This window comes from Sinocyclocheilus rhinocerous, unplaced genomic scaffold, assembly GCF_001515625.1.
Source record: "Sinocyclocheilus rhinocerous isolate Xijiao unplaced genomic scaffold, SAMN03320098_v1.1 scaffold395, whole genome shotgun sequence".
In the NCBI taxonomy this organism is placed as follows: domain Eukaryota; kingdom Metazoa; phylum Chordata; class Actinopteri; order Cypriniformes; family Cyprinidae; genus Sinocyclocheilus; species Sinocyclocheilus rhinocerous.
In genome coordinates, this window is record NW_015660890.1 from 1,934,309 (window position 1) to 1,946,941 (window position 12,633).

The window sequence follows — 12,633 nt, forward strand, 5'->3', positions numbered from 1 at the left end:
ATACTGCTTTCTTCAGTGAAAAGGTCATCTCATCTGAATCAGGAGAGAAATATGCACAGATCAAGAACTGTTTACAAACGAAAGCAGTCCAAAACAGTTCTAAACAAACATATCAGTGGATTTTGATACGACAGGACAACAGGGGATGGACTTTTTACTGGAGGAAGTGCTTATTATGGATTATGGGCTCGTATTTTCACCAGAAGTGATGGTTAAAAAGTTAAAACATCTTAACAATGGATTTGTTTCTTAAAAGCACATAGTTTTTCACTTCACAAGACATTAACTGATGGGCTGAAGTGGTGTGGATTACTGTGATGTTGTTATCAGCTGTTTGGACTCTCATTCTGACGGCACCCATTCACTGCAGAGGATCCATTGATCCAATTCTACATCTTTGGTGACCTGAGGGTGAGTAAATTTTAGGCTGAACTATTCCTTTAAATGATTTTAGCTGCTGTATATGCCATAACATAAATTTTGCTCATCAAAAGTGTACATCAGGCGTCATCTCATATTTAGAAAAGATATGTACATTTTCCAAGACAGCATACCTGTCAAAACTGTCATACATTCATTACATTTGCCATATCTGAGCATGTAAATGTCTTGTAGTGTCAGTCTGTTTGAACTGAAAAAATGTGATGTCCGAGCCAAAGGAAGTCAGGTTTGGATATATGGCATCCCGGTGGTGATTGTGACGCCTAGATTTCACCTCACAGCTGGAGATGTTTATGTGGATCTGCATCCATCCATCGTGGAAAGCAGGTAATGGAACGAGAGCTGATGGTGTATGAATGAGAGGCAGTAGGTGTGGAGTGGGTGTGCAGATGCATCACGCAGGGCGGCTGAAATAACACACTGCGTTACTGTATCCTCAAATACCTTTGAAGATCTTATTCATCTCAATGATTAGCGCCCCTGCAATGTGATCATTTTCCACTCACATCCTCCATATGGTGTGAAACTGATCCATAATCTGAGGTTGTGACGTTAAAATCAACATGAATCAGCATGCACATCCCGGTTCACTTCTGTAATGTGACGTATTTGAAAATGAAACATGATATTCAGTGAGAAATGAAGGGTGGCTAAATAGACTGTGGTAACTAGCCAATAGAGATGGGATTGTAAAGAATTGAAAAATTCCAATTCTTAACAAATTCCAATAATGGTTAATAAATGGAAGAAAAATGCAATTCCAAATTTCAAAAATAGATCATGGCAACACTTTGATAGTCAACTTTGGACATTCTACTCGACTTTGCAACTACTGTACATGTTAGCTACCAGCAGTGTTGCCAAGTCTTGGCAGTTGGGCTACTTTTACGCTGTTGCCGCGGGATTTAAATCAATCTCCCTGGAACGCGTTTTTGACAGAGGGGGAAAGTTGGGATAGTTTTGGCATAGTTTTGATTTGCAATTGCTGGTTTTGTTTCGCAGACCTGGCAGCGACCATTCATAAGATTATTAGTAAACTATCTGTTTAATATCTGCTAACACTTTATTTTGATGGTCCCCCAAAACACATTCTACTGACTATAAGTAACTCATGTTAACTTATTCTAGTAACTCTAACGCTACTAACAGTCTACTAATGCTCTAATGAGAGTTAGTTGACATGTAGTTTCAAATTTATGAGAGTTAGTTGCAAAGTTACTTATAGTTAGTAAACAGTTGACTATCAAAATAAAGTGTAACCTAAATAGTCGATGGATTCTGATTGGTTGTCTTTTTTATATTGGTTGTCTTATTTTTTATTTAATGTTTTTATCATTCACCAGCTGGAAAAAAATAGCTCTGAAAGTGATTCCAACAATATTGTTCTTCAATATCGCAATAGTTGTGGTGTAGACTCCACCATTCTCTTAATTTTTTTTAATTCATCCTTATAGTTATCATTATCATCCTTGGTGTGAACGCCATAAATCTCCAGCTCAAAACAGAATCCCGAACAGATTTCTTGAACACTAATTATTCTTGTTGGTAAATCAATCATTTTGATTACTGTGATTCAAATCTGTGTTGTTACTGACTGACTGTGACTGTGTTTATACGACAACTTGTAGTTGAAGATGCATATTATGTGTTTGTCAGTATTATTTTAGTGGAAAAGTGAATGAAATATGTTTACACATTTTATGTTTGTTCAGTATTATTGGTTAAAATGTAGTTAAGGCCAATTACTGGAGTGCATTTTTGCCACCTCTAAGAAGTTATTAAAACATCGGAGTAAATGCACGTTTGGAAGATGTGTTTTAATATGATTTATTGTTAACGATAGTGTTTTAGTATTCCGCTTGCATCGGCAGATGAATCCACATGAAAAACCTATTAAAGGAAACAAATGCCATTCGTAATGATGAAAATCAAGATCAAGGGCGTGTATTAAAGCAAGCAAACTGGGTCCATTTTGATTTCATGTTGTCTTTGCTAGTAAATTTCACAAATAATTACAAAGAAATAGTAAATAACAAGGAATTAAATATAAAGATTTGAAGTATATAATATAAATATAAAGACTGAAATTGTATTTTCTTGTAAAACATGCTCCATTAATGTTTACTGACTAACTTCAAAAATAACTTCTTCTTTTTATAGTGGACAGTAAAAGGTTTACACATAAAGGATGTCTTTGGAGGCCTAGCTGAGGCCCAACATTTGCAAACGAATGTTAAAAAGTCTTCAGATCACCACAGGCATCATCTAATTTACGGGATTCTCACTGTGACACATTAAATCAGTCATTCTTAAACATTCACAGAGATGTGATATATGAGGATTTGTTGAGCTGCATCCCTGATGTACAGATACTGCGAACTTCACATGCGTATTTGTGATGTTTTATCCATTTTCTTGTTGATATGTGTGCCAACCCCTGCACGCTCCACCACGGGAGGCTGGGTGATTAAAGGTGTTTATCAGCTGGAGTGGACGGTTTGCCAGCCAGCCACCGTGCATCGTAAGATCCATCGTTCAGAGCGGAGTTCAAGAGCGCCGCTGATCCACCCCGCAGGCAGCGACGACGGCGAGTGAGGTTGACACAGCATGGCACACCTGTTTCACTGATCTGCTTCAAAATCAACAAATGACTGGCTGCCAAAGCAAGCGCTATTCCCCCATGACGGGAAGACTGGAGGCCAGCTCTACCGAGGTACTAATATTTCAAACTAATGAGGTTCTGCACTACTCGTAATTATACTTTATATTCTAAAGCAGCTTCTGTTGCCCAGGGTCTTTCATAGGATTGCACTGCTAAAATGTGATTTGTAATGCGGTCTGATTAAAGAGAATCCTTATGCATATTCTTTGAAAAAAAATTTTGCTGCAGGAAAGCTGCCATTATTCTAATAATGTGTAGTATGATGGGTGGAGCTACAGCTTCAGCTATCTATCTATCTATCTATCTATCTATCTATCTGTCTATCTGTCTGTCTGTCTGTCTGTCTGTCTATCTATCACATATATCTCTCTATCTATCTCTCTATCTATCTATCTCTCTATCCATCCATCTAACATCTATATATACAACTATCCAACTACCTATCTATCTTTCTATCCATCCATCCGTTAGGACTATAAATCATCCAGCTTTAAAGCTTTTCAAACTTTTCCCCAAACTTTAAACCAGTATAATATGGTTTCACTCTGGTTACACAAACCAGATGGTTGACCACCCTACACTGTTATGACCAACTGTTAGCTGGTTTCTTGCAAGCTGGACTAGCTAATGGCCATCTTAGATCAGCTTGAAACCAACAACTTCTAGAAACCAGTTCTTACCAAACTGACAGCTTAGTGGATTTTAAAACTGGTCATTAGCTGGTTGACCAGACATCTAGTTCCAAAAACCTGATAAACGTGGCTGGCGAGCAGTTAGGACCACCATGAAACAGCAATAGACCAGCTAGAAACCTACAACTGTGCTCCTACTAAACCATCAGCTTAAGATGGATTTTAAAGAAGGGAGATGGCTGACTCACTAGGACAGAAGATGGGAAAAAATAACTCACATCCTGATATATCATGCTGGTATAGGCTGTAACCAGCAATAACTGTGATCCTGAATATGACATACATGCACACACACATCTTACTGACACACACTCGACGTGTCTCTGCAGGAGCTTGTGTGTCTATTTGTTGTACTACAATCACAGTAGTGCTTGTCAGCACACACTCTCATATTAACTCCAAAAGCTGTTGGAGAGCCGCCCCCTGCCATATGACAGCTGCTTCCCCTGGAGCGTCTGCGTTTGCCCCCGCTAGCACTGCCTGCCGCGAGCCAGGTAGCAGCCAAAGGGGTGCACAGACCCTGATCACATGGTTATGTCACTCGCTACCTCAAGCTCAGTATCTGTACTTGCTTGTTCCTTCTCTTTCTGCATGATTGCAATGCATGAGACATTTCAGTTCTCTGCCTGCATGTACTAACACCAAAGGGTCAAAGGGCAATGTGACATTGGGCTTTTATGAGGCGAGTGGATGGCCATGCCTGGAATGAACATCTCGTTCACAGCTCTACTATCTCTTCCTTCTCACCGTGTGCTCTGTTTCTTAATGTCTGCCACAACATGTATTGGCGATATTTTATTGTTAGCCATTATATGTACAGAGAAATATATGGTAACATTTTATTCACGTATTTATAAAATACTACTAACAAATGCATAACATAATCTTTAACTACACATTGTCACATGAATGATCAGTCAGTTACTACACTGATTTAAGACTGATTTGCTAACAAGAATGAATAAAGTTCAGGAATCGGATAACACTGATTGTGCTAGTTTTTGATTCAGTACTTGCTCAGAAGAGTCATTTACTGAGGAAACTGACTATCCTGTTACTTTATATCCAACAATTCTATTCACTAGCTGTTATATATACAAAGAAATATGTCTGTAATAGCCACAACCAATGTCTGTTTCACATGCAGAAGGTCGTGTGAAACCTTTTTCATGATTCATTTTTGTCCTTAGGAGAAATTTCTTTACATATAAGAATACATTTGCATTACATTTATGCATTTGGCAGTCAGTTTTATACAAAGCGAATTACAGTGCATGGAATTTTGGGAATTGAACCCAAAACCTTGTGTGAGGAGATCTTGTCATTCTGGTAAATTATATATTTGTATGTGTGTGTATGTGCATATATATATATATATATTCACTTAATGCAATGACATTCATAAAAATGCAATGACATTGATACACTTTATGCAGGCTTAAGTGTCCAGTTACTTTAGGGGCCATTAGAGGTCTTCAAGAATGGTAAAACTCTGCAAAAAGATATTTTCAGTGGACAAAAGCCATTTACTCCAAAACATTCCCATCAAATTTCAAAACTAGACCAAAGATGACAGCCTCTGCATCGGTAGCCTTGGATGACTCCATGAGTTCTTTGAAAACCAGAGAACTGTCATTAGCTCGGGATCCAAAGCCCTAGAGATCCTCCAACCCAGTCACAATGAATTTGAATTTCATGTTGATGATTTAGGTGCGAGGTTATTATTTTTTTTATTCCTAGACACCCCCTAACACACACTCCAGTCAGGCAGCGCTCCCTGTCTACTTATGACCTTCTCCGCAGCCATATTCTTCACAGAGCAAGAACACAGCCCTCAGCGAGACGCGACTTCTCTCTCCAAAGTCTCTCTGTGCTTTGGTGCTTGTTTAAAATTTCCCACCGAGACAAAAGACGGATTAAGTAAAGATGCTTCAAATCCTCGACAGGCGAGTTAAGGGTTCTTCATGAATAATGATGATAAACGTGCTTTTTTCTCCCTCAGATTTGATTTGCGGTGAACAATGCAGCAGTTTCCATTCCGCCGTTCCTCCCAAGTTAATATTTTTACAACAAATTCTCCCTCCATGCACGACGGCCCAACTCAGACTTGAAAAACAATGCTTAATTTTACAAGTCCCTATAGCTTTAGCTACAACGTGAATTATTAATCTTCCACAGCTTGCGAAATCTTGTTTCAAAGCTTTGTATTTCCAGAGAGAGAGGGGAGAAATTTAATCAAACACTAAGAAAGAAGAGTCTGAGGGGCGCTTGGAAGGGTGCACAAAGTCTTCAGAGACAAAGTGTCGCTGTGAGAGGAGAGAAAAGGACAAGCCTGACCTCTGCTAGCACGGTTGAGCTTCACCTCAGGTGAGTTTCTGCAGCATGCGTCTCACGTTGTCATGTTGCTACCGCAGTACCGCATCTGTCTCCCTCTCTCTCTCGCTCTCTTTCCTGAGGCCTGCTCATGAAGGGAAATGTTATATTTAGCTGACCAGTATTTTGTTTGTTCACTGAATGTAACGGTGCCCTTGGAAGACTGCCAGATTGCTGCAGAGCCCAATCTCTCTCTCTTTCTTTCTCTTTTTGTCTCTAATATATATGTATACATTTATAAATATATATTTGACTGACTGCCTCAAACCTTTCAGTGAAAGACTGATTTATTGTGACACTGCCAGAGTGAAAATGCCATTTTCAAAAGTACCAAGTTGACTTTGCATTGAATTCCCAAAATACTAATAATCTTGAAGAAGCATCAAGCGTTATTGAAGAAAAGTGCATGTTCATTTAATCGTGTCCATCACGAAACACCTTGGGTGTATTAATACTGTACATTCATCACCACTTTATTAAAAAGGATAGTTCACCAAAAAATAATCTGCCATCATTTACTCACCCTCAAACTCTCATAACTCTCTTCCATCTGAACACAAAGGGAAAAGTTTTGAAGAATGATCATGCTGTACTTTTCCATGAAATAGAAGTAGATGGAGACCAAAAACCATCAAGCTCCTAAATGACAAATATGCACCATAAAAAGCGGCCAATACATGAAAGAGGCCAATACAACTTTTGCATTATATTATAAGTCTCAGTCATCATTTACTCCCCCTCAAACCCGTACAACTTTCTTTCATCCGTTGGACTCAAAAGGAGATGTTTTGAAGATAACGCTGCTCTTTTCCATACAATAGAAGTGGATGGGTACAAAAGACTTTTAAGCTCCTAAAAGGACAAAAAGTACCATATAAAAGCATCATGAAATTGGACAATACAACCCGTGTGTTATATTCCAGGAAACATACCAAAAAAGTCATTATTCACTGAATAGGCCTATCTTGCCTTGACATTTGTGGTCTCCATTCACTTTCATTGTCTAGATAGAGTAACGGTTAATGCTCCTTTGGCTTCTTTTGGTACAATTTTCATTGCCAGAGCTAGCTAAACAGAACAATTGAACATTTTGTCAATTATTTTCATATTATTCTGAAAAATACAATGCATTTTTGTATAGTTTAGATAAAATGGCATTGACCCCACTTCTGTGACGATTCATCATGCTAAAGTCGCTCCACCACCACAGCAAACCACATCAGTTTACCTGTGTCTGACTCAAAGATTATATCAAAATGACAATTTATGAAATTGATATTTGCCGTGTTGTTTTATGTGACACATATTTAGATAGTAATGAGCTCATCTCCCATCAGATACGGGCTTAATCGGATACATTACCTTGGCAACGCTTCTGCATGCGTGGGTGCCACGATCCTGGAAGGTTTCACCATGTAAATGCGCTTTAAGGGTCTTAAACGCATTTGTTTTTGAGGACAAATATCCCGAGCAGACATTTAGACTTCAAAAGACCCTGACCTACTTCTAAATGTGGACATACTCAAAAGGAAACAAGTCAGTCCGTGTATGATTGTTGTTTTGATTACAGCATAAAGTGCAGTAAACCTGCTGCCCTGGTGGTTTCTGACTCCGGGAATGAGATTACTCTTCTCAGAAAGCTTTTGTGCACTCGAAATTTGTTTTCCATGTACTCACATGTCTTTTCGCAGAATCTCTTCTCTTCATGCGAGAGATTAATGCGAGCGGACAGGAGCGAACAGCTGAATCATATTTTCAAAGGCTGCATCGCACAGCAGCGGGGTGACCACCTCTGCTCTGGCCTCGTCTGGTTGCTGGACCGCGTTGGCTTTTATCAGCACAATCTGCTCCCGTGTCCCTCGTGATGAGAAAGCACCTGGCCTCCAATTGGGGACAAGCTGTCCAAACCAACCGAGGTTCACCGAACACCCACGAGTCCAATGTCGCCGCCACTCGAATACAAAAAACTACAAACATTTGACTGTTAATCATTACGAAGATGATTTCCGTGAAAGCGCTCGGATTGAATTTGCTCATTTTAATTGGATGTAGGGAAGGCAGTTCACATTTCCTAAACAAAGAGTGGGAATTGAGCTTTGCCATTTTCTGAGTGCAATGAGTCTTATCATACATCAACAAATGGAAAGAGCAATGAGGAGGAGCTGCAAAATCATTATTCATTATTCATAATCATTTAATATATATTCATAGAGAATTACTCAACCTCTGCTATAATGTTATCTTGCTCTGAGAGTTAGTGTGAAAGCCCCAGATTGAGAAACTTAACATTTTCGGACAAAAAAAGCAACAGAGTTCTTACACAACAGTTTTAATTCATGTCAACAAATGATAGTGACCCTAAAAGCACCGGTACCTGTTGCTAGCATAATGGAGCTTACAGTGAAGTTTCCTGCACTACATTATAATTAGATTTTTATTTTTTGCTTTCCTCTGCCAGCCTTCCTGTTTTGGTGTCACAATGCTATTTAAACGATTTACTGGCACGGGAGCTTCTTCCACATTGACCTTTAGACAAAGCTCTCACAAGTTTAAATTTGTTAGCTAGTAATGTTCTACAGTGGATATAAAGGATATGCATCATTTTTTTCTGAATTTGTAAAATTATTTCCACCACATCTCAATATTAAATAGTATTATGTAGTGGAAATTATATTTTAAACATGTTTGGGATATAACTGAGCCTAGCATTTAAAGAATATTAAATATACAAAATAATATTTAATAATAATAGTAATTTAACATTTTAGAACATTTACAGCTTGATAACAATATGTAACAATATCTAATAATAATTATTTACAATGATAATGTTTTAATATTTTAATAATAATATTTTAACTTTTTTTGCACAATTTGACCAAAATTACAGCTTATTTGCAAATGATACACAATAAAATTATTCTGTTTACAAGGGATTTTTTACCTTGATTTTTCATGTCACATTTCATCTCGTTTGCTCTTCACTGATGTTGCTGTCTCCTTGGAGTCTCTAAACTAAAAAAAAAAGTTGGTATTAGTGGCTAAATTGTTGGTTGCTGTGTAAAATGTTGACAAATAAATGGCAATTTGGGATTTGTGTAAAAATTACAATCATTTTTCCACAATAAACATCAAAACAGTTTATTTAAGTATCTGCTTATATCATTTCATTTTAAATGTTAAGTTTTAGTTTTAAAAATATAATAATTATTATTTTATCCTAATTTATTTTCACATTTCAAGATTGAAGGTCTGGGACTAGGACCAGGGAAAACCATAAAATAGCTAAAATAAGTTTCCGAGACTGTATTAATGTGTGCTTCATATAACAAAATGTGTTGGTTTTAATAAAAATCAACCCCTGGAGCTCTAAAAATGTCCGTAATTGAACAAACACACATATATGTGCATCATACATCTGCAGAAAAGCCGTCGCAAATGGCGGCGTCGTTGAGGTTCCGTAGGCGGAGAATCGCCGCCTCCTCAAGTTGCAGCTACGCTTATCTCAGTCAACAGGCTGCGGAGAGTCTGACACGCGCTTTTGTCTCGGCCCACGTGCACTCCTTTATCTCTGCCTTTCTTTCCTTCACCCTCCTCTTCTTCTTCAACAGCTGTCCAAACCCAAGCACCCCTCAGCCTCTTCATCACCCACTTACGCCAACTTTGCGGGGCCAATTAGCATGTTGAAATCCCAATCAAAACAACTGGCTGTCAGCCTGTAACAGAACGACACTCGGTTACTCTGCCTCCATAATCCATGCGCCTGAGACTTGAGCTTTGTCAGTACAAGTGTTCTAGATGTGCTGATATCCATGTGTTTGTCTGGAGACTTTCTGGATGTCTTAGTATGCCAACATACACATCGACTCTCAATGCAACGCAGAGATAATCTTATATACTGTAGATCATTCCCGAATGGTAATCTGTGAATTGGAGCCCTGAGGGCAAATTCATTAAGTGTACTATTGCTTTGTTCAGCACAATTTTTTATTGTGTTCATTTACTCTAATAAGCTTAATATAGCTGTTGCTGATTTGGTAGAAATGGGACTAAAATTAAACTTGGCGACTGCGATTAGTAAAATTAGCAACAAGCAAGGACATTTCCATAGTGTGCTATTGTTCAACGGCTGGTGTCATTATTATTAGCAGGCATCGAACGGCCAAAGGCTTTCTGTTGTCTTAGTATGCCAACATACACCTCGACTCTCAATGCAACGCAGAGATAATCTTATATACTGTAGATCATTACCGAATGGTAATCTGTGAATTGGAGCCCTGAGGGCAAATTCATTAAGTGTACTATTGCTTTGTTCAGCACAATTTTTTATTGTGTTCATTTACTCTAATAGGCTTAATATAGCTGTTGCTGATTTGGTAGAAATGGGACTAAAATTAAACTTGGCGACTGCGATTAGTAAAATTAGCAACAAGCAAGGACATTTCCATAGTGTGCTATTGTTCAACGGCTGGTGTCATTATTATTAGCAGGCATCGAACGGCCAAAGGCTTTCTGTCACTTGCAAATGAAGATGTATGACACCACATTTCTCCCAGTTCAAGTAGCATTATGGACTCTCTGGAAAGTGTTTTTCTTCCTCCACAGATGCCCCAGCTTCACTCTGTATTCATTTCAGTGTATAAAAAAAGACAAACATCTGCATAGGGTGAAGGGCTTGTCATTGGAGGACGAATGAGGAGAGAAAGCGTATTATTTGCATAAGCTGTCTCAGCATTAGCTATAAGATGGATTTCGCATCAGTAGCTTTGTGATCCCCGACTGTAAGAGTTTCTCTGAGATACCAGACAAGATGAGGCTCTTTTAGATTTGATAGCAGAATGCAAAACTGATACTCACCAAATGCAAGGAAAACTTTTTTGAAAGTTGAAACACTCTTTAAAAAGTTATTTATTGGGATCTATGGTTCCATTAAGAACTTTAAATATCCATGGAATCTTTTCACTGCACAAACAGTTCTTTATAGTGGAAAAAGGTTCTTCATAATATTAAAAAATTCTGTTAAGTGGTTATTTTAAAAACGGTTCCATTCAAGGTTCTTTGGGAAATCATAAAGCGTTCTTTAAAGGGTTAGTTCACCCAAAAATTTTAATTAGCCTGTGTTTTACTCACCCTCGAGGCATCCTGGGTGCATATGACTTTCTTCTTTCAGACGAATCCAGTCGGAGTTATATTAAAAATTGTCCTGGCACTTCTAAGCTCTATCATTGCAGTCAGCGGGTGTTTCTGTTGAACAGTCCACAAGATGTCAAATAAAGCACGCGCATCTGTAATAAAATGAGCACGGCTCCGGTGGGTGAATAAAAGCCTCCTGTAGCGAATCCATGCATTTTCATAAGAAAAATATCCATATTTCAAACGTAATAAACACTTTTCTCTCACTTCCGGTATCTGTCATACGTGGAAGGCATTCCAACGGATGACGTAGGACGTCGGCGTAGCATGATTAGTGACAAATGCGGAGAGAGAACAAAACAAAACGCCGGTCACGAATTAGAAGTACAAACTGAGGATTTATAAAGAAAAATGTTGGAGGATTTCGATATAAGCCAAGAGGAGACTGGTTTTCCTTTGCTAAAGTAAGGAAACTTTGCTTCCTTTGCTCCTATAAACAAACTCGCGAGACTAGCATATCTCAGAGGCGAGTGCGCTGAGCATACGTCCTACGTCATCTGCCGGAACACCTTCCGCGTATGACAGATACCAGAAGTGAGGGAAAAGTGTTTATTACGTTTGAAATATGGATATTTTTCTTATGAAAACGCATGGATTCACTACAGGAGGCCTTTATTCACCCCCCAGAGCTGTGTGAGGCACGTTTTATTATGGATGCGCGCACTTTATTTGACTACTTGTGGACAGTTGAACAGAAACACCCGCTGACTGCAATGATAGAGCTTGGAATAGCCAGGACAATTTTTTATATAACTCCGATATGATTTGTCTGAAAGAAGAAAGTCATATACACCTAGGATGCTTTGAGGGTGAGTAAAACAAAGGCTAATTTTCATTTTTTGGAGAACTAACCCTTTAGTGACATCACTGAAAAAAAACTACTATAATCCTTTGGAACATTTTTTTTAAGAATGCATAATACAAGGTTTAAATCCATTTGAAATGTAAGAAGGAATTACTATTGTTCTTTTAAGTGGTATCCAAAGCACATCAACTGGTGACTGGGGTTCCTCAGGGATCAGTTCTTGGACCCCTCCTCTTCTCCATATACACTACATCACTGGGACCCATCATACAGGCACATGGTTTCTCCTACCATTGCTATGCTGATGACACACAGCTCTATCTCTCATTTCAACCAGATGATCCAACGGTAGCTGCACGGATCTCAGGCTGCCTGGCGGACATCTCGGCATGGATGAAAAAATATCACCTACAGCTCAACCTGGCAAAGACTGAGCTTCTTGTCTTCCCTGCCACTCCAAATCTACA